This window comes from Physeter macrocephalus, chromosome 11 (genome assembly GCF_002837175.3).
Source record: "Physeter macrocephalus isolate SW-GA chromosome 11, ASM283717v5, whole genome shotgun sequence".
Lineage (NCBI taxonomy): Eukaryota > Metazoa > Chordata > Mammalia > Artiodactyla > Physeteridae > Physeter > Physeter macrocephalus.
Window position 1 is genome coordinate 23,273,405 of NC_041224.1, and position 21,220 is coordinate 23,294,624.

Consider the following 21,220-nt stretch of genomic DNA (forward strand, 5'->3'; position numbering starts at 1 on the left):
TGAACTTGTGGTTTTATAAGTAGGTAGGCAGACGGGTATGGATGGATGTGAATACATGTGTCCTAGCTCTGTCCAGTGAGAGATCCTAGAAGCAATGACATTGCTTCAATGTCAGATTGCTGGTCCAAGAACCAATGAACACAAGTGGCCAGATCATGGTTTCTAATACTATTCTCCAATAAATGAACTAGAGCTCCTTAGAAAATTAGTTAATTCCAGGGTTGGGGACAGAGAAAATACATGATGAGCCTGGAACACCTTGTGATACTAAAGAACACATCAAAGGAAGCACATCAAAGGGAATTAGGGCCAACCTTAAGGAGCTCCCAAGGGCCAGAACCATTTGGGACACTTGTAAATGATCAAATAATGATAGCATTAGATTATAACCCAAGATAAACTAAACATCTGTGAGTTCATAATGATATAAGTAAATAATCGAAGAAATAAATAAAAAAATGGTGGAGAATGGACAGCTTTTCCTTCCTGGAGCATCCCAATTAATAAATATGGAAATAATAACTAAAAGAGAAATTATCACTAGGCAACCTCCACAGTCAGAACCGTCTCAGGCAAGATCTACCAATGGATGCTAACGTTAATGGGTGAGAGTATGGTGAGATATGGGCATATCTCAGAATATCTCCCCATAAGATGCTTTTTAATTAAAAAGAGAAAGTAGTGTCTGCGGGCAGAAACTTGGCAGACGGCGCATTTCACCCAGTGCTGTCACTTCACTCCATCAACATCATGTACCCTCTGAAAAATGCATTGAGACGTATACGACGTTACTTCCGTGGTACTCTTGCCCCACATGCGTAACTTAGGTCTACTCGTGAGGAAACATCAGACAAATCCAAATTGAGAAACATTCTGTAAAATAACTACTACTCTTTAAAAACACCAAGGTTGGGAAAGTAAAAGGCTGATGAAATTGTGTACATTGGAGGACACTGAGGAGAAATATGAACTGCATGCAGTGTGAGCCCCTTGCCTGGCTTCCGGGCTAGACAAAAGGCATTAGTGGGAAAGAGGCAAAATTCAGATGAGAGCTATAGATTAGTTAGTAGTATGGACTCAATGTTATTCGTTTCCTAACTTTGATCACTACACTATGATTATGTTGGATGTGAACATTAGGGATAGATGAAGGGTATATGGGAGCACTCTGTACCATTTTTGTAACTTTTCTGAAATATAAAACTGTTTCAAAATTGAAAATTTTCATAATACAGCAAAACAAAGTACCATAAAAATTAAAATTCAACCTATTTCTTCTTATAACTAAACAGTGGCAGCACTTCTTTAAAATCTCAAAGAGTAATAAAGTTCTAAGGCACAGAACACCTTGGTCATTCACGCTCCAATCCCATGCCTGGCGAACCAAGCTCAGCCTTCCAAGACAAGAAGAGTCAGGACTGCACACAAAAAGAACCACACCTTCTGCCTCCAATCCAAGCCTTTTCAACGCCAATACTCCGATCAGTTAACAGACCAAAAGGTGTACTCACAGAATATGAAAAGTATTTATAATTACAGTTTGTCATTTTGAACAAATGCTATTGACATCAATCAATTCATAAGACAAACAAGAAAACCACCATAAGGTCATAGAGACATGAGACAAACAGGAAGCTCAGAATCCTGCTGTGGCATCTTATATAATTAGCTGATTAAACAATCTGAAGGAAGGTTAAGTGGTAAGAAGAAATTAAAGTCAGATGAATAGTTGGGCCACTCAACCTTATAATAAGCAACATCAGTGGGAAAAGAAATCCTTAGCAGTTACAAAAAAATGGAAAGGTGTTTGTATATATACACGAAAGTTTCCATATACAGTATATATGTGCGTGTGTTGTAGGTATATATATGTATATATACATATATATAATCAGCCTGTTTATCTGATAAGCATCTCCCCATATTAGTAACACAGACATTCTACAGATCAGGGGTCAGCAAGCATTTTTCTTAAAAGGTCCAAATATTTTTGGAGCTGTGCAATTCAAACAGTCTCTGTCACAACTATTCTACTCTGCATTGTAGCATGAAAACAGCCATACACAATACATGAATAAATGAGGGTGACTATGTTTAAATAAAACTTTATTTACAAAGCAGGCGGTGGACCAAACTTGACCCACGGGCCATAGTTTGATGATCCTGCACTAGACTGCTCATCCCTCTAGTAACATCCAATTTAAATTTTTCAATTTGGGAAATAAAACTAGAAGTCAAGGTACCTTGGTAACCCTGAGAAGCTAACAATATTCACTTCAAGCTCTTCATCAGGATTTTGAATTTCTGTACTTGATTTTAATTTCATCAGACTTCTCACAAGTTGTGTGGCTTAATATGCATTTTGAAGATATTAAGTTCTGACATTTTGGCGCTTAATCGGAAACAAATGAAATTCAAGTTTTGTTATTAACTTTTCACAATGATGTGTTCTCTCAAGAATCAAGTCCTTTCTGCAAACTGAAAATGGAGATTGAAAATTACAAAGAACGAGCCTTAAATACCACACATGATGGAAGAACTTATACACATATATTAGTTTCAATAATTATCTTCAGCATTTTTAGAAAACACAAGAATTATGAAATCTGGACTGTGCCACGAACAAATGCTGTTTGAATTTCAGTGGCAGAATCACAGTTGGTGATTTGCAATATGCCAATAACACACAATTCTACAGCTTTCATTTAAACCAAAATTTAAGTGCCAGGTGCAGACATATAGTAATTTTGTGTTAAACTGGGAAGGATATATGATTTTAGAAAATCTACTCTACAAGAATACACAGTAGCACAGCAAAAGAAAACGAGACCTTCACAAAAACATCACATATTAAAAATCTCTATCATGTCCTTCAAAAAATAAAGGAAATGTCTTGCTTTTAAGTTTGTGAAACATGACTCAAATCCGTATTTTAACAGATGGAATCTTCACTGCTGTCCATGAAGTAGACTGTTTTTGAAAGTTCACTTTAACTTTCAATAGTTATTACTTCATCGCTCTTCTGATCCATTCACCCATCCAGTCTCCACGAGAAAAGACAGGCAGAATTTAGGATAACACCCACGATGACCCGCCTATAAATAAAACTCCAAACTTGGCCACACATTTCCACCTCCCTCAGAACAAGCCATTTCAGCTGCCTGAGACATCAGAACCCTCCAACGGAAAACCCATTTTGTAAACATCACACGCAAATGCATATATAAACCACTTGGATCAAGGGTGGCCTCTTTCATGGATAAAAATATGAGCTAAAAGCCCAGAACTGTGTGTAGCCAAGTGGCTAAGAGCATAGAATTCACAAAGAGAACTACATTCAAAACCAGCTCTGACCTTACTTCTTAGATGGATGTTGGCCTAATCCACTGGCCTCTCGGCCACCTCTAAGCCTTACTTGTCCTCATCTGGAAAGAGGATGGTGATTGCGGTAGGCAGAACAATGCCCATGTCTGTCCACATCCAAATCCCCAGAACCTGTGGACGTTGCCCTTCCATGGCAAAAGGGACCTGAAGATGTGATTCAGATCAAGGACCTTAAAACGGGGAGACTGTCCAGGACTATCCAGTGCGCCCCAGCTAATCACAGGAGTCTGGATAAGTGGAGACCCTTTCCCAGCTGTGGTCAGAGGGAGATATAACAATGGTTAGAGAAAGATTACACTTCTGGCTTTGAGGATGAAGCCAGGGAGCCATGAGCCAAGGAACGCGGGGGCCTCTGGAAGGCAAGAGAATGAATTCTCCCCTAGGGCCTCCAGGAAAGAATGCAGCTCTCCTCCACCTGGACGTTACCTATGTCAGACTTCTCCCCTACAGAAATACAAGTTAATAAATGTGTGATGTTTTCAACCACCAGTTTGTGGTAATTTGTTATGGCAGCAATAGGAAACTAATCTAGTGCCAGGACCTCTCCTCCTGGACTTGTGACAAATCAGAGAGAAGGCGTGTCGACTTTCAGAACACAAGCACATGCTTACTGTTAGCTATTATTAAGTGACAGTGTGGTGGTCGATAAATATATACTTCTGGAAAACTGAGGATCAGTTTCAAGAGTAACTACAGACTGAGGCAAAGTTCTTCGATACACCAATAATAAGAGGGGAAAACAACAGGAAAAGGAAAGGAGAAGGCTTGCTAGAAAAATTCAACATCACAATAAGCACAGAGTGAAGTTCTTCTGCAGGTGCCCTCCGTCCTCCCCTCAACCCCTCACACAGACACAGAGCAGCTTTTTACATCTCATTTCACTGAAAAGAAAACTGAGACTCAGAAAAATTAATATGACTAGAGCTCAGCTATACGTATAGAATGAATCTGAAATTGGAAGTCAAATCCATCCAACTTCAGAGATCTTATTTTCTCCCAACCCCACTGCCCTGGAGCATCTAACAAGTCGACAGCAAAGCCTTCTGGGAAACTCCAGGCTATGAGCACCTACAAGTCTTGGAATCGAATTCTATTCATTCTTGATTAACTAAAGCTAACACCCCACCTTACCAAGTTAACATAATTTTGATACCACTACCTAAAAGTTTCTGAACATATCTGAGGGTAACCATGCTAAATATATCATCATTCAGTCTTGATCAGAGAGCTTTTTAAAAGAATCAAAAGACGTTGCCGATTCTGTCTTCACACAGGAAATGGCAGGGGACGTAAGTCAAGTAGTTGCCTAAGTGAGGTCGCCAACACTCTAGGCCCAGACGCCACACGCCCTCCAAAGCCATTTAACTGCCGTAGCCCTTGAGTCATCCGTCTGTCTCTGTTGATTTCTTCCTGTAAGGGCTGCACATATCCAGAAAAAGCTGATTATTATGGGTCTCATGAACATCTTCTGCACACTCAACATCAATATATCGAATTGTTTGACTCTGAAATAAAGACCTGTAACTCTTTAGAAAGGCATCATGTTTCCGCTCCTGGAGAAGGTCCAAAGTATGTGGAAAAATACTAAAAATGACACTGAACTTGAAGATGCCTTTAAGACCCTCTCTTCACCTAAGGAACATGATTGGCCTCAACGAGTAAGCCAGACTCCACTGAATCACTTCGTCTGTGGTATCAAAGCAAAATCGGCAAGAAACACAAAAGACAACATGCGCTTGATTTTGCTTCTGGTGGGGAACTCTCTGTGCTCGCCACATTTTTCAATATTCTTCCTAACACGAGACTATGATGATGATGCTTCTGAACCCCCAAGATAACGATGGCATCACGTAAAACAACACATCTCTGAACAATGGCAGGGAGGTTTCATAGGCAGATTTGCCTGTGAAGAATAAATGCAACAGAGAGAAAATGCAATAAAAATGTGAGAGCTCTATCACAGTATAACATTCCAAAAAACTAACAATAAAAATCAAGCAGTTGGAGATACATGTATTTTATGATGGAAGTAAGGCTGTTCCATAACATACAGTTCTAAACTATCACTATTCCAAAAATGACTTTTTCTTCCCATAGGTCAATCTAGGAGTTTCTATAGTTAGGATCACACATATCGATACCTTTACGGTTTTTTTTTTTTTTTTTTTTTTACCCTTTGGCTCAAGGATACACCTTTCAAAAAATGCTGAGGAATTCTCTGTGTATTTTATGATGGAAGTAAGGCTGTTCCATAACATACAGTTCTAAACTATCACTATTCCAAAAATGACTTTTTCTTCCCATAGGTCAATCTAGGAGTTTCTATAGTTAGGATCACACATATCGATACCTTTACGGTTTTTTTTTTTTTTTTTTTTTTTACCCTTTGGCTCAAGGATACACCTTTCAAAACATGCTAAGGAATTCTCTGATGGTCCAGTGGTTAGCGCTCGGCGCTTTCATTGCCGAGGCCCAGGTTCGGTCCCTGGTCGGGGAACTAAGAATCCGCGAGCTGTGTGGCACAGCCAAAAGAAAAAAGAAAAGGAAAACTAAGACACCAGCACGGTTATATAGATTAGTGCAGTATGTTATCTACTCACAAGAAGGGAACGTAACGAGATAAATATTTAACAGTGTCATTTCAAACAACATACCATGTAGGAGGGGGTAAGACATTCCCTACCTGAACAACCAAGGAGACCAACACCATCACAAGCGTCTACCTGCGGATGATCAAAGGTTACTGTCCCACAAGAGCCAACGGCATCCTTTAAGAAGGCAATATTTCATGGACAGAGATGCTTAATAAAGATACTGTGCTTCACCTGGAAATCACAGTGAAATCTATTCACCTATGACACCCCCCAGCTTATATTTCAGAGCTGGGATTTAATTCTGCTGTCCCTCAGGGTGACACACTGTGTCACCCACTGAGCCTTCAGACTAATTAGATTCCCAATTTAAGAGCTGTGCTCAACTAACAGCCTTGAGTGTATCAACCGCAAACCACAATGAACACATGCAAATGCTGCAGCCATCAGCTGGCTGACCCCCTTGTCAGACATAATGTAAACCCCTCCCCCTCCCATCCCCGTTACCAAGGGCCACTGTTCCGTGTGTACCCATCCATGAGGTTACAACGACATTACGCTATTGTTGACGTGTTAATAAAAAGCAAGACTGCACACTAAGACAGAACAAAATGAATCTGAAATTGGCTAATCACACATATATGGATTGACACCAAACTGGAGGAGGTTGTATTTGTTGTGATTTTACCAAGAGCACATGCAGCTTCCCCTCAAAGAGATGACGGTAAAACTGGGAAAGAAGCCCTATGAACCTCAGAATCAAAGGTAATGATGTAGTAATGAATTACTGTGTAGACATGGGCCAAAAAAAACTATTAAATCAACTTGTAAGCTTTCTAATGACTGAACTCACTTTAATGACAGAGGCAACACTAAATCCTTAGTCATTCTCTGAGCCTTACTTGCTCTCACGGTTCATTAAAAACTCATTTAAATAAAGCTACAGTTTTACTGGTCGAGTAAGCAAAACAACAGCAAAAGAATATATTGGGGCCAATGGTGTTTTATAATAGTAGTAATACAAGCTGTACTCATAAAAACAAACTCACAACAGAAGGAGAATCTCAAGCTTGCCACTGAAAAACTTTAAATGTTATATAAGCAAGATTGATTCTCTGCTTCATTAACATTTTAAAAATTAAGTGTATATTGTCTGATACAAAAAAAAAAAAACAAAAAAACACCCACACCAAAAAACCCACAGCTTAGAAGAGAACTCTGAATGCCATGAGCATGCTGAAGGCGTAGCCACTTTTCCTCCTGGCTAAGCTAAGAAAGGTAAAGAGCTGGAGTCCTTTCCCTGCACTGTACCTGGAGCCTCAACCTCAAATCTGTCTCAACTTCCAGCTCCGGGGCTTGAGATTTGAGAGGCAGCAGGTCCTCACCTAGGGGTGCCCTGCCCCCGTCTCCTCGCCACTGCCACCCTCCTAACATACATCTCTCCAAAAGTGAGCGAGGGGTAGAAACAGGATTCAACAACAAGGTGTTTTAATCTGTACACCATTTAGCTTGACAATCAGTACGTGTTAAACACTGACTCGGGAAGAGCTGCATTAACGAACTGTAAATGAGAGACTCCCCCGGGAGCGACTCCTTCGATGAATTCCATAGCCTGGGGGTTGGGGAGTTAAGTTTAAAAATATATGTATTATTAATCAAAAGTCCAACATCACGTAGGAAACAGCCAGGCACAATGAGACACAAGCGAAAACCACACACACACACACACACACACACACACACACACACACACACACACACACACACACACACAGAGCCTTTCAATCAAGGCTTTACTCTAAACTGCGATCTAAAGGTCCGCGACGAAAACGCACAGCCCCAGCGATGCGACTTGAGCTTTGCGGAGTATGTATGCATGAGTGACACGTCCCCTCTGTCCCACAAAGACATGCCATCGTACACGGACTCCACAGTCTAGGGCACCAGCCTCAACTATCCCCAACCCCTGAACCACAGACCAAAGGGATGAGAGGCTGCAACGTGATTTGCTCAGCCCAGAAACGCAGCACCACAATGACCACCAGGCAGGACCACTGTTCATGCCTGCCGTCCTGCACTTCTGGATTTCTGCCTCCACTTGGTGAGTCTGCTGAAGCTGAGCTGAGACCTTGGTTGGGAAGCCCCTCTAGCCTTTTTCACCTCCTCAGCTAGCCAGGTAAATTAAGCCAGGGCCTCTTCCACTGACCTGAAAACCTCGTCTCCGTATGCCCTCACCACCCCTGCACCCAGCAAGATACAAATGTCTACACGAGAGGGGAGCAGGAGTCGATTTCAGCCTCAAGTCGCAAGGGCAGCCTCGCATCAACCTGTGCCCTAGACTCCGTGCTGTACGGAGTGCATACGGTTCAGGTGATTCCAGGCTCGCGGGAGAAATCTGCCACGGCTCATCAAACAACCACCCCACAGAACAATGCGTTCACATACTCTCCCTAAGCAACCCATCCCTGATTCCACTGTTGAATATATGACAAATGACTCATCACTAAAAGTCCTTGCCAGTCAAATCCGGTGAACTATAATACTTCATTTTTTTGGCAGTCGGTAGTGGAAAACTTCCCATCCTAAAACAGAAATTTAAAGGATCACTTCCTTAGTTCTAAATTTTGCAAATTATGTTTAAAATTAGAAGCACGAGAAAAGAAAACTTGGCTCTGGTTCCATCAAGCCATCAGTACTGAGAAGGAGTTAAGCAGAAAGCATCTCGGCACAACGTTAGACCTAGGGATGGTGCAACAGAGGTAAGCAAATCATCATCTCTGGCGTTTACAGGCAAGATCATACTTCCAACTGAAGGAACCCGCCTCGTTTCCAAGGCAACTTGCCATTTGTATAGGGGACTCACTTGGGGGTTAGTAATCCCTTAACTGCTGACTTCACAATTTGAACCAGACTCCCACTGATAGCTTAGCTTCCATCTAAAAGGATCATCAGAAAAAAAGAGAGTTTAACTGCTTTAAAAGACAGGAATTCAGAAGATTCTATGGCATTCATTGACTTTGAGGGGCAGGAGAGGGACACAGGGGCAAAAAGTGACTAAGAAAAGCAGAGTAGAAGAACTGGGAGTCGCTGCTTCTCAGTCATTTGTTTCCCATTGAAGACGCATCAAACGCACCACTTCTGTTCACTCCAAGTTCTGAATGAAAGTTCAGTTTATACTGATATATAACAAAAAGTCACTCTTCATTCTGACAACCACAAGCCAATATTAGCAAAAGATCAGAGTTCAACAAATTTGTTTTGTAAAATATAACACTAATGTTACATTACAAAATGCCTTTCAGTTTAATTTGCATGCAAAAAGACAAAGTGTGATTTTTAAATATCCACCCAGAGGCAAAGATGAAAAACTTCAAACATTTTCTGACTCCTTTTTGCTACACTCATTATCTCACCACCTTCTACAAAGGAGAGATAATGTGGCCTTGACATTATCCCAAATTATCTTCAGTATGCAAGACAATGCTGATTAAATTAAGCTCATTTTAATCAGCTGGCAGGTTTATTCAAAAAGTAACTAAATAATAAAATTCTTTATAGCAACTACTCTTCATTAGTATAACCTGCTTAGCAATGTTTTTTTAAAAAGCGAACACAGAATAAATACTAATTGTGTGTCAATCCTTTCTCCTCCATATTTGACAGATGAAAGAAATACCTTAGAAGTTGAACATTTCCCCTAATCCACAAATCAGTTTAATACTAAAATTTCACACAAATCTTTTGAAATCCAGTGCCATCTAATGGATTTAGCCAAGCACAAAGAGTTTTGAAACCTTACTTTTTGGCAGAACATATTCTGAAGAAAGAATCTCTGCTTTCCTTCCATTTGCATCTCACAGAAAACCTCCCCATGGCTGACCTGGAATGGGGGCGGTGGGCGGGGGGCGGTCAAGTCAAGGTCATCCATCATTTGCAGTGCCCTCCACTCCTTTCATAAGGGCGAGGTTGCCAGTCTTGGATGGGTTCCCCAGGACGACTGAGGCTCAGAGAGGTGACCCCTCCCAGCTGTGGGACCTGGACAGCTCCTCCACATTTTGGGTCTCAGTGCTGCATAGGGCTGTTGCATATGTTATTTTACTTAATTCTGAGCAAGTGCTTGGAAGGGTTCCTGCAGGTCGCAAGTACTCAATAAACGTCAGCTACCGTGATGATTTTAGAGAGCGTCAAGAGATTGAGGTTATCACCCGAGGAAGATGAAGGGCTCCAGACTAAGTTCAGCCATGTGAACTTCATCCTGAAAACCCTGGGGCAGCCCTGAATGCACAGCAGTGTAATCTGCATCTATTCTGCAGAAGGCTTGGAGGAGTTTGGAGAAAGGACTGGAAGGGTAAACACGGCAGCTCGTCAGTCCAGTAGCGAAGAAGTCAGGAGGGCCTAGACTCATGGGAAAGCAGTGGAGTGAAAACACAATTAACACAGATAATTATTAAAACGCAGAGCTGAGACTTATTTAAAAGGCTTTGGTGCTTGGTGGGTGAGTGGCGCCTTGGAGGAGGGGGACAAATCTGAGATGTCTAGGCTTGTGTAGCTGGGCAGGGGGCAAGTATAAGGACGAAAAACGATGCATTCAGGTTGAGGTACATCCAGGATCCAATTCCCAGTAGACACCTGTAGTTGGGGGTCCATGGTGGGAAGGGGGGTTCAAGACTAATGACATGGAACTGGGCGATGTCATTGGTGGATGGTGGGTGAAGCCAGGAGTTTATTTAAGGTCCCAATCTGGATGTGAAGCATGTAGTGAAATCAGAACCAAACCGCCGCAAAGCTGAGATTGCAGGCTTCTCTTTTCCTCCTCCAATTTCATTTTGGAAGAAATATGAGAATTGACTAAACAATGTAAGTAAACTCCAGGAAACCAGGAAAGGGAAGGTATCACGGGGTAGTGATCAGTAGTATTTAAATACCACCAGGAGGCATATTAGCACTTTCTCAAGGAAGATGACATCAATACATATTTTCAACAAGTGGGAACTAAAGCTACTGCAATACCCGTGCTGAAATAATTTCAATAATAGGGAATAAATGGTAAAAGAATAGGAAAAAAAAAACTTAATTTTTAGTCCACTGATATACAAAAAATAGACACTCAGATATTTGTTCAAATAACACTAAACAAATTGATTCGTCTTCACATTATGCTTGTCTCAACAGATGAGGATTCTGTAAACAGCTCTTGGTTTTCTTGTGAAAAGGTCTATTTCTTTCATCTTCATGTCCCACCCTGCTCCTGCCTGAAAGGTGCCCCAATAAATACATGATGAATTAATATCAGTTTGCATATCTATTTTGCAACCCCTTCGAAAAGTATAGGCAAAAGCTAATACCAGCAGCTCATCCACTGCAAGTCCTCAGGGCATCATGCCCTAACCTCACGCCTCCGCTTGCACACCCAGAAAACCACAGCCTGCAAGAAGAGAGAAAGAGATCAGTGCAGCCTGTACCTTAGTTCACAGAATGAGACCAATTACCCACGTCATCGTCCTCCTACTTTTTCAGCACTCTAACATCCAGATCTTACTATTTATTCTCTGAAGGCAGAAGTACTTTTGAAGTAGGCTGAGGCTAGAATCTCGGGAAACAGTAGGCTGATGCAAAACCAAGAGCCACGGACGTTCCCGGAGTCCCTGACCCTCCAGCTGCGGCTTCCGCCTTTCCTGTAGGAAGGATCACACAGCTTGCACTGCTGATTATACAAGGCTGCACGGGCGTATAAGGCCCATCACCTACTTCACTTTACTTATTCTTCTACTCACACCGTCCACCTACTATGTGCCAAGAAATGAACGAAATGAAAGAATGAACCTTCTCCACAGAAAAAACAAAATGCACAGAGGCACTGAATTCTGCATGTAGTTGCAGCAGATTCACAGATCTCCCCTCTAAAAGAAAGAAGACAGAATTAAAGACACATTTTCTAACATTCAATTAAATATCAATACACATTTCTTAAATTCCATCACATCACTCTGATGACCACAGTTATATATTAGCAGGGTAAATCTCTTCTCAATATCCTCAAATTCTCTTTATTTCCTTGAAGTATTCCTGCTACTTTCTCTGTTCCATCTTCCCATTTTACTAAATAAATGTTCAAAGTTAAAACCCAGAAATAAGGCATCACTTTACATGGATTGGAATAAAAGAGAATCATAAACAAAATTCCTGACTATTTAAAAAATGTGGGACTTCCCTGGTGGCGCAGCGGTTAAGAATCCGCCTGCCCCAATGCAGGGGACACAGGTTTGAGCCCTGGTCCAGGAAGATCCCACATGCCGCGGAGCAACTAAGCCCATGCGTCACAACTCAACTACTGAAGCCCGCGTGCCGCAACTACTGAAGCCCGCGTGCCTAGAGCCCATGCTCCGCAACAAGAGAAGCCACCGCAATGAGAAGCCCACGCACTGCAATGACGAGTAGCCCCCGCTCACCACAACTAAAGAAAGCCCGCGCGCAGTAACGAAGATCCAACGCAGCCAAAATTAAATTAATTAATTTAAAAAAATAAAATAAAATAAAAAATGTGATTACCGTAACAGCAGCAGCAGTAGCAACCAAGTGATACTAATGGCAGGAGCTGACCCTTCTTATCCTCAAAATACAAAGAGCACTGCTATCACACCCCCTCAACACCCAGGGAAACGAGAAACCTACAGGGTTGCGTTAACTGGCTGTGGTCCACCACCGCTTGTAATTGGCAAAACCTCCCAAGTGTGCTTGAAGCCAATGGTTTCGCTGTGAATCCCTGCAGGACAAACGTTATTTCCCACAGATCACCACATTTCCTTGTAAAAGGATCTCACACCTTTTTAGAAGACAGTATCCACCCCCAGAAAACCAACCACCACTGGGGGGGGATCCTGAACCCTGGATTCCAGGGTCCTTGGTTGAACCTCGGCTGTGACACTTTGCCCCGTCTGTACATCTGTACAGTGGTCTCAGCGCATCACCCTGCTCTCTCCCGATGAAGTCAACACAGTCAATACCTTGGACACGATATAAGGAATTTAAAACAACAGTATGAATGACCCAAGGACTGAAAGAAAAGGTGAGAGGGACAACAACATAGAAGAAAGTAACAACAGGAAACCATCTGCCAGCCGGGGAGACCCCGGGGATTCTGGATCTGGTGGCAAACCAACCCAGAACCTGACTGCTATGGGGCCCACACTCCTCACCAAGAGTTTTACCTCTGAAACCACTGAAAATGCGGGAAATATCTTAATGATCCAGAAGCTGGAAACTGCTCAGGCAATAAAATCACTCTCACACACAAGAGACCCCACAGACCGTAGTCTGTCTACACAGGCATGATAGCAAACGCAGAAAAGGCCACCGCTGGGACTTTTAAACACAGTTCCTACAACCTTGCAGACTAGCCTAAAAGAAAGGAAAATACAAACTCCCAAACTCCCAAACTGGTCAAATTAGTGCTTATTGTAAAACACAAATCTAATTAGACACTTAACATCAAAATTGCCAGAAATAAACACACACTTCATGTAAACAAACCATTAATAGGCTGTTGCTTTTTCTTTGGAAGAAGCATATTATTTATAAACTGCTGCCACCTTAAAACTGGCCTGATTCAATCCTGTCAGACAGTAAAACACACTTAGGCAAGTGGTAAATTAGGAGGGGGGGAAAAAAGTCACTTCACAAATTGTGACATCACTAAGTGTCATACATGAATAAAACAGAATGTTGCACAAGATTGTATAAAGACAAGATCTTTATTCAATACTTTCACTAAGAAAGAAAGGCTGAATTAAACTTCCACATGTGATGAAACTATAAGTTCACTTATCAGTTTCCCCTCATAAAATAACAGGAATGGAAAACCCCTCAAATTAGTGATCCAGAGTTCCTGGGGTCAAATATTCCCAGTGGAGCCTTCAAAACCACAAGAGAGTCAGGAAATCTGAGCGCCAGCTTGCACGGGCGCTCCAGGAAGACTGGCCGCTGTGCCCTAACCTGGCCGCCTTCCTGGAAGCTACCACCAGGTGACATCCCTGGGATACGCGCTCCCTGATAAACAAGACACAACACGTGTGCAGAGAAATGGGTCTGACTGATGAGAATCTAACGAAAGCTGTCTCGGTCACAGGACTTGAAAGAAAAGAAGCTTTGCAAAGACACAACACCAATACTCCAAGCACTCTGGAACGCACTTCCACCCTGGGAATTTGCTCTTCAGAGGTAGCTGTCAGCTTCATTCCACTTCTTGGAGGATGAGCTCAGGGGCTGGACTCCAGATGTTGCGGTCTCTGTACCGTCAGTGCCAGGCGGGACACAGGTGCCAGGGTGAACAGAGCAGCAGATAGGCTGGGGTGAAGCCCTGCGAGAGGCGGGGCCAAGAAGCTGGGCAGAAAGAATGAAGCACAGAAAGAGTCTTCAAGGGCGAAGGGGAGTCACCCGGCCAGAGGCTGCCCAGGAAGAAGAGGGAGGCGGGGCCGCGGCCCCTCCTACAGGGCAGCTCTGATCCCAGGGGGAGGGCTGCTGAGTTTCCACCCTCTTTCAAACAGAGAAGGCAAACGCACAGGTTCTCATAGACCTGGAATAACAATCCTTGATTTGCAAACAAATAATACAGCTTCACAATGCCTTATCCACAATTCCAACATCAAATGGCTCCAGAAACGAACATGTTTTCATAAGTTTCTGAGAAGCACATTTGCTGGCAAAACCAAATCTGGACCGATGCAAGATTATTTATAATACGCATTTACTCGCACGTCGGTAAGGAGGCATGTGTCCCCGCAGAGCCGTCAACGATTGGACTACAGAGTTCTGCCTTCAGCATCACAGGGCATGTTACATGTTCTGATCACCTTCCCTACTGCCTTTCTAAAATGGGAAAAAATCTGGACTCTAACATCTGGCCGTAGGGATTTCAGGCAAGGCATCGTGGTGCTCTCAGTGGTGTGCTGGCTCTCGAGAACTCACGGTTAAATTTTCAGGAATTCTGCAAACCCACTGTTAACAAAGTCATCATTAAAATTTACTCGTGCAAACTTACAACTGAATAAATTCAGTTAAAATCAAAGGTAAGAAATAAATAAAAACTCACCCTTTCCTAATTACGCTACTGCGTTTCACTGCTCTCTGTGGTCTGAGGATATGCATGTCTCTCTCATCCACAGGGTGGAAATGTTACGTAGCGGTGCAAATGGTGTGTTTCCAACTCCACACTCACTGACAACATCACACTGGTTCTTGAAATGGGCCGCGGTAGAGCATTCACACCACAGAAACCAACGAACTCTACAAATCAGTGGGTTGTTGAACATTTACAGGCACATCTGTGCTTTAGGCTCTCTTGACACTCGGAAGACAAAGATGAATCATGAGTACCTCACGATGGCAGAGCTCAGAACGGGCTCCAGGGCACAACAGACAGCGTAGAAGGGGAATTTGAGAGACAGGTCTATGGAGCAGAAACTTCAGGAACCCCAGGGCCCCTTTCCCAGGGTTCTGTTAGCAATCACAGAACAAGCCCTGCAGACAGCCTCCTTCCTGGCCTCCTACCCCATTCCCAGGGCATTACTTAGAGGTCAGCTCCCAATTGCCAGCAGGTATCAGGGAGGGATCAACCATTTTATTCAATGTTAAGGCCCCAGGGCCTCAAGCTGCGCCTTGCACATAGTAGGTACACAGTAAATATTTACTGAAGGAATGAATGAATCCTCCAAAGCACCTTGTGGTCCAATACATGCTATATTTCAAATCCTGTAAGGTAAGAATAAATGCCAAACAAACAGACCATTTGCTAAACCTCTTCTAGTAGAAGAATTCATGAGGTGAAAAAAATGAGTATTATATTTATAAAGATAGAAGTATATGAAATTTCCTTTACTTTCTGATTTAAGTAAGTAGTTTTGCTTGAGTCTGAAATCTAACTATTACTTGCAATATTGTTTCTATGAAAAAAACAACAGAGTTCCAAATAACTGATTTTAAAATGAGGTTTTAGAGCATAAATCCATTCCTAAGTTGGAGATAGAAGCCTAAATATATAGTCACCATAGCAACTTTTTCACAAGCTCTCATAGCCTTAATTTAAGATACAGGTAAAATTTTAAAGAAAAAAAGATAACCACCACTCAAAACAATTAAATAATCAAAACATTCCATAAAGACATATTCACAATAATATAGAAAATGCAGGAGCCAATTTTTCAGGAGATAAAGTTAATGCTTCTTTCCTCATCTTAATACATTATTTATAAGGCACTCGGAAGGCTTCTTATTTGTTGCCTAAGAGAACCATCATCCTGTACATAACTGTGTGTAACTGATATTTCACACATGGTACCCGCATGAGAAACACAAATGCAAAGAGAAGGGAAGGATTTCCAGGGCATATGCACCTAACATTTTAAATGCTTCCTTTACAGAAATGGAAATTTAAACCTCCCCGATCTGTAGTATGAGACTCAAAAAGCCTTCCGCCCTAAGATCTAATCTATGTTCCTAAAGAAATAACAAAGTTCTCTTATTCTATGGATCCTCCACAGATGAAGTCTGGCCTCACGGGCAACCTCCAATTTGAATCTTCTGCAAACCCCCTGAAGCCCAAGACGGCACACCCTCTCATGCTGACAGCGTAACCTCTGTCTCCTGAACTGAGGAAGCCACAGGTCTGTAGCAGGATGATCCATCTTGCGTGGCAGGTGTTGGATCACAGGGAGGAGCGCGGCTCTGGGCAGTTCTGCTGCCTCACCTGCTGCTGTTTTTCAGAACCACCTCTGCACACAGCAGCTACAGGAAGCCCAGGACAAAGCATGTTCTTTAGCCCTGGTGCACCGCACATTAAGAAAACCCACAATGTACCTTTATCCCACAAATAGTGAATACTAAGTGCCATAGGGACCCACTCCATCCAGAAAAATATCCTTACAATAATTTTTAGGGACCTCTCTGGGGGTCCAGCAGTTAAGACTCCTGCTTCCAATGCAAGGGGCGCTGGTTCAATCCCTGGTCAGAGAACTAAGATCCCACATGCTGGAGACCTTCAAGATGGCAGAGGAGTAAGACATGGAGAACACCCTCCTCCCCACAAATACACCTACATGTGGAACAACTCCTACAGAACAGCTATTGAATGCTGGCAGAAGACCTCAGACTTCCCAAAAGGCAAGAAATTCCTCACATACCTGGGTAGGGCAAAAGAAAAAACAATAGGGCGTCCCTGGTGGCGCAGTGGTTGAGAGTCCACCTGCCGATGCAGGGTACATGGGTTCATGCCCCGGTCCGGGAGGATCCCACATGCCGCGGAGCGGCTGGGCCCGTGAGCCATGGACGCTGAGCCTGCGCGTCCGGAGCCTGTGCTCCGCAACGGGAGAGGCCGCAGCAGTGAGAGGCCCGTGTACAGAAAAAAAAAAAAAAAAAAAAGAAAAAAAGAATAAACAGAGACAAAAGAATAGGGATGGGACCTGCATCACTGGGAGGGAGCCGTGAAGGAGTAAAGGTTTCCACACACTAGGAAGCCCCTTCGTGGGCGGATACTGCGGGTGGCGGAGCTGGGGGAGCTTCGGAGCCACGGAGGAGAGCACAGCCACAGGGGTGCGGAGGGAAAAGCAGAGAGATTCCCGCCCAGACGATCAGTGCTGACCAGCACTCACCAGCCCGAGAGGCGTGTCTGCTCACCCGCCGGGGCGGGCGGGGGCTGGGAGCTGAGGCTCGGGCTTCGGTCGGATCGCAGGGAGAGGACTGGGGTTGGCGGCGTGAACACAGCCTGAAGGGGCTAGTGCACCACAGCTGGCCGGGAGGGAGTCCGGGAAAAAGTCTGGACCTACTGAAGAGGCAAGAGACCAATGTTTCAGGGTGTGTGAGGAGAGGGGATTCAGAGCGCCACCTAAAGGAGCTCCAGAGACGGGCGCGAGCCACGGCTATCAGCACAGACCCCAGAGACGGGCATGAGACGCTAAGGCTGCTGCTGCCACCACCAAGAAGCCTGTGTGCGAGCACAGGTCACTCCCCACACCTCCCCTCCCGGGAGTCTGTGCAGCCCGCCACTGCCAGGGTCCCGGGATCCAGGGACAACTTCCCCGGGAGAACAAACGGCGCGCCTCAGGTTGGTGCAACATCATGTTGGCCTCTGCTGCCGCAGGCTCACCTCACATCCATACCCCTCCCGCCCCCCAGCCTGAGTGAGCCACAGCCCCCGAATCAGCTGTTATTGTGACGCTGTCCTGTCTGAGAGCAGAAGAGATGCCCTCAGGTGACCTAAACGCAGAGACTGGGTCAAATCCAAAGCTGAACCCCGGGAGCTGTGTGAACAAAGAAGAGAAAGGGAAATCTCTCCCAGCAGCCTCAAAAGCAGCAGATTAAATCCCCACAATCAACTTGATGTACCCTGCAACTGTGGAATACCTGAATAGATGATGAATCACCCCAATACTGAGGTGGTGGACTTTGGAAGCAACAGTAGATTTGGGGTTTGCTTTCTGCATCTAATTTGTTTCTGGTTTTATGTTTATCTTAGTTTAGTATTTAGAGTTTATTATCATTGCTAGATTTGTTTATTGATTTGTTTGCTCTCTTCCTTTTTTTATATATAGATAAATATTTTTTTTTCCTTTTTCTCTTTTTGTGAGTGTGTATGTGTATGCTTCTTTGTGTTATTTTCTCTGTATAGCTTTGCTTTTACCATTTGTCCTAGGGTTCTGTCTCTCTGTTTTTTTTTCTAAGTATAGTTTTTAGCGCTTATTATCATTGGTGGATTTGTTTTTTGGTTTGGCTGCTTTCTTCTTTCTTTCTTTTTATTCTTTAATTTTTAATAATTTTTTTCATTTTTTATTTTAATAACTTTTTTTTTCTTCCTTTCTTTTTTTCTCCCTTTTATTCTGAGCCATGTGGCTAACAGGGTCTTGGTGCTCCGGCCTGGTGTCAGGCCTGAATCTCTGAGGTGGGAGAGCCGAGTTAGGGACATTGGTCCACCAGAGACCTCCCAGCCCCAAATAATATCAATCGGTGACAGCTATCCCAGTGGTCTCCGTCTCAACACTAAGACCCACCTCCACCCAACGACCAGCAAGCTCCAGTGCTGGACACCCCATGACAAACAACAATCAAGACAGAAACACAACCCCATCCATTAGAAGAGAGGCTGCCTAAACCATAATAAGGTCACAGACACCCCAAAACACACCACTGGACGTGGTCCTGCCCACCAGAAAGTCAAGATCCAGCATCACCCACCAGAACACAGGCACCAGTCCACTCCACCAGGAAGCCTACACAACCCACTGAACCAACCTTACCCACTGGGGGCAGACATCAAAAACAACGGGAACTACGCAACAGCAGCCTGCTAAAAGGAGACCCCCAAACACAGTAAGTTAAGCAAAATGAGAAGACGGAGAAATACACTGTAGATGAAGGATCAAGGTAAAAACCCACCAGACCAAACAAATGAAGAGGAAATAGGCAGTCTTCCTGAAAAAGAATTCAGAGTAATGATAGTAAAGATGATCCAAAATCTTAGAAATAGAATGGAGAAAATACAAGAAACGTTTAACAAGGACCTAGAAGAACTAAAGAGCGAACAAACAATGATGAACAGCACAATAAATGAAATTTAAAATTCTCTAGAAGGAATCAGTAGCAGAATAACTGAGGGAGAAGAACAGATAAGTGACCTGGAAGATAAAATAGTGGAAATAACTACCACAGAGCAGAATAAAGAAAAAAGAATGAAAAGAATTGAGGACCGTCTCAGAGACCGCTGGGACAACATTAAATGTACCAACATTTGAATTATAGGGGTCCCAGAAGAAGAAGAGAAAAAGAAAGGGAGTGAGAAAATATTTGAAGAGATTATAGTTGAAACCTTCCCTAACATGGGAAAGGAAATAGTCAATCAAGTCCGGGAAGTGCTGAGAGTCCCATACAAGATAAATCCAAGGAGAAACACGCCAAGACACACATTAATCAAACAATCAAAAATTAAATACCAATAAAACATATTAAAAGCAGCAAGGGAAAAATAACAAATAACATACCAGGGAATCCCCATAAGGTTAACAGCTGATCTTTCAGCAGAAACTCTACAAGCCAGAAGGGAGTGGCAGGACATATTTAAAGTGATGAAAGAGAAAAACCTACAACCAAGATCACTCTAGCCAACAAGGATCTCATTCAGATTCGACAGAGAAATTAAAAATTTTACAGACAAGCAAAAGCTAAGAGAATTCAGCCCCACCAAACCAGCTTTACAACAAATGCTAAAGGAACCTCTCTAGGCAGGAAACACAAGAGAAGGAAAACACCCACAATTACAAACCCAAAACAGTTAAGAAAATGGTAACAGGAACATACATATCGATAACTACCTTAAATGTAAATGGATTAAATGCTCCAACCAAAAGACATAGACTGGCTGAATGGATACAAATACAAGACCCATATATATGCTGTCTACAAGAGACCCACTTCAGACCTAGGGACACATACAGACTGAAAGTGAGGGGATGGAAAAAGGTATTCCATGCAAACGGAAATCAAAAGAAAGCTGGATAAGCAATTCTCATCTCAGACAAAATAGACTTTAAAACAAAGACTATTACAAGAGACAAAGAAGGATACTACATAATGATCAAGGAATCAACCCAAGAAGAAGATATAACAATTGTAAATATTTGTGCACCCAACACAGGAGCACCTCAATACATAAGGCAAATGCTAACAGCCATAAAAGGGGAAATTGACAGTAACACAATCATAGTAGGGGACTTTAACACCCCACTTTCACCAATGGACAGATCAGCCAAAGGAAAATAAATAAGGAAACACAAGCTTTAAATGATACATTAAACAGGATAGACTTAATTGATATTTATAGGACATTCCATCCAAAAACAACACAATACACTTTCTTCTCAAGTGCTCATGGAACATTCTCCAGGATACATCATATCTTGGGTCACAAATCAAGCCCTGGTAAATTTAAGAAAATTGAAATCGTATCAAGTATCTTTTCCGACCACAACGCTATGAGACTAGATATCAATTACACAAAAAAATCTGTAAAAAACACAAACAAATGGAGACTAAACGACACACTACTAAATAACCAAGAGATCACGGAACAAATCAAAGAGGAAATAAAAAAAAACCTAGAAACAAATGACAATGAAAACACAACGACCCAAAACCTATGGGATGCAGCAAAATCAGTTCTAAGATGGAAGTTTATAGCAATACAATCCTACCTCAAGAAACAA

At 42.8% G+C, this 21,220-nt stretch overlaps 1 protein-coding gene across 33 annotated transcripts in view; it reads right to left on the bottom strand.

Annotated features, from left to right (window-relative positions):
• Positions 1–21,220, bottom strand: part of PARD3 (par-3 family cell polarity regulator) — a 678,698-nt gene that overhangs the window by 403,290 nt on the left and 254,188 nt on the right. The window contains exon 1 of one of the 33 annotated variants that reach the window (XM_055087802.1): positions 2,244–2,260. The exons of the other annotated variants lie outside the window; for them this stretch is intronic. The gene's annotated coding sequence lies outside the window, so the exon portion shown is untranslated. Of the gene's footprint in view, positions 1–2,243; positions 2,261–21,220 lie in introns of those variants that run through there. 33 annotated transcript variants of the gene reach the window in all.